Source organism: Pseudophryne corroboree, chromosome 3 (assembly GCF_028390025.1).
Source record: "Pseudophryne corroboree isolate aPseCor3 chromosome 3, aPseCor3.hap2, whole genome shotgun sequence".
NCBI lineage: Eukaryota > Metazoa > Chordata > Amphibia > Anura > Myobatrachidae > Pseudophryne > Pseudophryne corroboree.
This window is the reverse complement of record NC_086446.1, coordinates 413,458,854-413,463,611: the sequence shown is the minus strand read 5'-3', so window position 1 is coordinate 413,463,611 and position 4,758 is coordinate 413,458,854. Positions and strand designations below refer to the sequence as shown.

General features: G+C 42.4%; 2 pseudogenes; one reads left to right on the top strand and one right to left on the bottom strand.

Moving 5' to 3' along the window:
• Nucleotides 1-405: 405 nt before the first annotated feature.
• On the bottom strand, nt 406-523 carry LOC134891361 (5S ribosomal RNA; annotated as a pseudogene).
• A 2,368-nt stretch (nt 524-2,891) lies between these two features.
• Nucleotides 2,892-3,009, top strand: LOC134891360 (5S ribosomal RNA; annotated as a pseudogene).
• Nucleotides 3,010-4,758: the final 1,749 nt, after the last annotated feature.

Sequence of the window (4,758 nt, the reverse complement as noted above, 5' to 3'; positions counted from 1 at the left end):
GTACTGAGTTTTGGTGGTGCTCCCACAGATTTTGTAGTTTGACTACAGGAGGAAAACAAGAGAAAGACAAAATACCCTTGTGTGGAAGCACTCTTGGTAAATTATTGAAATTTAAATGATGAAGAGGAGGATCGTTTGGAATCCTACCTCTTGTTGGTTTAATTAAAAATTAACTTTTATTGATAAATTAAGAATTCACTGAAGGGTGAACAAAAAATTAATGATTATAAGTGTGAGAATCTAGATTGCCATTGTAACAAATATGGTTCTAGATATAGCAGGTGAAAATATTCTTGCTGTAATTGTACATATGTGTGAATCATAATGTATGTACGTCACAGAAGGGATCGAAGTATAGAGTCAGCTCTAAAGAAAATGGTACAGGAATTTTCCTGAGTGAAAAACGGCCCACAGCACCTAGTATTCCCTGGAGGTCTCCCATCCACGTACTAACCAGGCCATACCTGCTTAGCTTCCAAGATCGGACGTGATCGGGCGCATTCAGGATAGTATGGCCGTGGGCCAGTAATTGTCAGGAAATACTGTTGGTGTTAAATGGTGATCTGTGGGTCTGATAAAACAGATGTAAATGATATTTAGAAAAATATGATATGAGGATTCTCCTCAAAAAAGAATGTCACACAGCACTTGGTATTCCCTGGAGGTCTCCCATCCAAGTACTGGCCAGGTCTTTATCTGCTTAGCTTCCTGAATCGAATGTGATCTGGTATGTTCAGGATAACATGGCCGTGGGCCAGATAAAACAGAAAATTGGCAGACACTCCTCTGAATAGGTAAGAGTATCTAAAAAGTGCTTGTGAGCTCCTATCACTGAAATTACGATTGTGGGAGTCTATGCAAGAAAAATTAAATCTGCTGCTGTCTTGTAACAAATAGAGCTATAAACTCATTATAAGCATGATATCTTTTCTCCCAGATTTGGGAGTGGTAAATTATGGCAAATCAGTATCAAACTTATTTGTAAATGATAAAAAATAGAAAATAGAAAAATAGAAAAATAGAAAAATAGAAATGATCTCTTCTGTCTTTTGCTGTGAGTAGCTAATATTTATCAAAAAAGTGAAAAATGAAGAAGAAGAGCAGAAGGTGATTTAAGTCCATATGATGAACAGCAAACAAGACACATAAAAACTGGGTATTGAAAGTCTTTTGCCCATATGTTAAATTCCAATGGGTGGCTGATATGACAATTCTTATGTGATCTGTTACCAAGAAATAGTTTCCAATATTGATGGAATGAGCCGTATAGAAACAATTGTTATTTTAGGTTAGGCTGCATGGATACAATGTAAGCAGCACACAGTTAGGATCTTTATCATTCCGGTGGAAACATAGATATGAATGAGCTTACACTATACTTCTAGAATGACTGTATAAAGAGAATCAATTCTAAGTATAGTTACGGAGCAGGTGCACGGATGATTGCGCCAAACGAGTTCTGGTGCGATGCTTGGAAATAAATATATGGTTAGGGGTTACCGTTTTCCAATGCTATAGACGTCCCTGCAATTGATTGCTGGAGTCTGTCTCCGAGTCAGTCTCCGAGCTCCGTGCTCCGTGTTCTGTGACTTTGCGGCCGCCCGTTCCGGAGAGGGCGAAGCCGCAATGACGTCACCTGTTAGACGTCAGGATTCCGACGTACGTTTCACCTTAAATGCATGCATCCTATTTAAGGGACCATCAGGTGAGAGCAAACACGGGGCTTCCGTGAACAAGCCTACAGGTGAAACGTACGTCGGAATCCTGACGTCTAACAGGTGACGTCATTGCGGCTTCGCCCTCTCCGGAACGGGCGGCCGCAAAGTAACAGAACACGGAGCACGGAGCTCGGAGACTGACTCGGAGACAGACTCCAGCAATCAATTGCAGGGACGTCTATAGCATTGGAAAACGGTAACCCCTAACCATATATTTATTTCCAAGCATCGCACCAGAACTCGTTTGGCGCAATCATCCGTGCACCTGCTCCGTAACTATACTTAGAATTGATTCTCTTTATACAGTCATTCTAGAAGTATAGTGTAACCTCATTCATATCTATGTTTCCACCGGAATGATAAAGATCCTAACTGTGTGCTGCTTACATTGTATCCATGCAGCCTAACCTAAAATAACAATTGTTTCTATACGGCTCATTCCATCAATATTGGAAACTATTTCTTGGTAACAGATCACATAAGAATTGTCATATCAGCCACCCATTGGAATTTAACATATGGGCAAAAGACTTTCAATACCCAGTTTTTATGTGTCTTGTTTGCTGTTCATCATATGGACTTAAATCACCTTCTGCTCTTCTTCTTCATTTTTCACTTTTTTGATAAATATTAGCTACTCACAGCAAAAGACAGAAGAGATCATTTCTATTTTTCTATTTTTCTATTTTTCTATTTTCTATTTTTTATCATTTACAAATAAGTTTGATACTGATTTGCCATAATTTACCACTCCCAAATCTGGGAGAAAAGATATCATGCTTATAATGAGTTTATAGCTCTATTTGTTACAAGACAGCAGCAGATTTAATTTTTCTTGCATAGACTCCCACAATCGTAATTTCAGTGATAGGAGCTCACAAGCACTTTTTAGATACTCTTACCTATTCAGAGGAGTGTCTGCCAATTTTCTGTTTTATCTGGCCCACGGCCATGTTATCCTGAACATACCAGATCACATTCGATTCAGGAAGCTAAGCAGATAAAGACCTGGCCAGTACTTGGATGGGAGACCTCCAGGGAATACCAAGTGCTGTGTGACATTCTTTTTTGAGGAGAATCCTCATATCATATTTTTCTAAATATCATTTACATCTGTTTTATCAGACCCACAGATCACCATTTAACACCAACAGTATTTCCTGACAATTACTGGCCCACGGCCATACTATCCTGAATGCGCCCGATCACGTCCGATCTTGGAAGCTAAGCAGGTATGGCCTGGTTAGTACGTGGATGGGAGACCTCCAGGGAATACTAGGTGCTGTGGGCCGTTTTTCACTCAGGAAAATTCCTGTACCATTTTCTTTAGAGCTGACTCTATACTTCGATCCCTTCTGTGACGTACATACATTATGATTCACACATATGTACAATTACAGCAAGAATATTTTCACCTGCTATATCTAGAACCATATTTGTTACAATGGCAATCTAGATTCTCACACTTATAATCATTAATTTTTTGTTCACCCTTCAGTGAATTCTTAATTTATCAATAAAAGTTAATTTTTAATTAAACCAACAAGAGGTAGGATTCCAAACGATCCTCCTCTTCATCATTTAAATTTCAATAATTTACCAAGAGTACACCCACGGTGTTACCAGAGCGTCTACAGCTTATTGCCTGAGGGTCCCTGGACCTGGCGCAATACCTGTCGAGTTTTTAATCATGTGGAAGACTTCTGGGTGAAGTCCCCACTCTCCCGGGTGGAGGTCGTGCTGAGGAAGTCTGCTTCCCAGTTGTCCACTCCCGGAATGAATACTGCTGACAGTGCTATCACATGATTTTCCGCCCAGCGAAGAATCCTTGCAGCTTCTGCCATTGCCCTCCTGCTTCTTGTGCCACCCTGTCTGTTTACGTGGGTGACTGCCGTGATGTTGTCCGACTGGATCAACACCGGCTGACCTTGAAGCAGAGGTCTTGCTAAGCTTAGAGCATTGTAAATGTCCCTTAGCTTCAGGATATTTATGTGAAGTGATGTCTCCAGGCTTGACCATAAGCCCTGGATATTCCTTCCCTGTGTGACTGCTCCCCAGCCTCCCAGGCTGGCATCCGTGGTCACCAGGACCCAGTCCTGAATGCCTAATCTGCGGCCCTCTAGAAGATGAGCACTCTGCAACCACCACAGGAGGGACACCCTTGTCCTTGGTGACAGGGTTATCCGCTGATGCATCTGAAGATGCGATCCGGACCATTTGTCCAGCAGGTCCCACTGGAAAGTTCTTGCGTGGAATCTGCCGAATGGGATTGCTTCGTAGGAAGCCACCATTTTACCCAGAACCCTTGTGCATTGATGCACTGAGACTTGGCTCGGTTTTAGGAGGTTCCTGACTAGCTCGGATAACTCCCTGGCTTTCTCCTCCGGGAGAAACACCTTTTTCTGGACTGTGTCCAGGATCATCCCTAGGAACAGAAGACACGTCGTCGGAACCAGGTGCGATTTTGGAATATTGAGAATCCAATCGTGCTGCCGCAACACTACCTGAGATAGTGCTACACCGACCTCCAACTGTTCCCTGGATCTTACCCTTATCAGGGAATTGTCCAAGGAAGGGATAACTAAAATTCACTTCCTTCGAAGGAATATCATCATTTCGGCCATTACCTTGGTAAAGACCCGGGGTGCCGTGTACCATCCATATGGCAGCGTCTGAACTGATAGTGACAGTTCTGTACCATAAACCTGAGGTACCCTTGGTGAGAAGGGTAAATTTTGACATGAAGGTAAGCATCCTTGATGTCCCGAGACATCATGTAGTCCCCTTCTTCCAGGTTCGCAATCACTGCTCTGAGTGACTCAATCTTGAATTTGAACCTCTGTACGTAAGTGTTCAAAGATTTTAGATTTAGAATCGGTCTCACCGAGCCGTCCGGCTTCGGTACCACAACAGTGTGGAATAATACCCCGTTCCCTGTTGCAGGAGGGGTATCTTGATTATCACCTGCTGGGAATACAGCTTGTGAATGGCTTCCAAAACTGTCTCCCTGTCAGAAGGAGACATCGGTAAAGCCGACTTT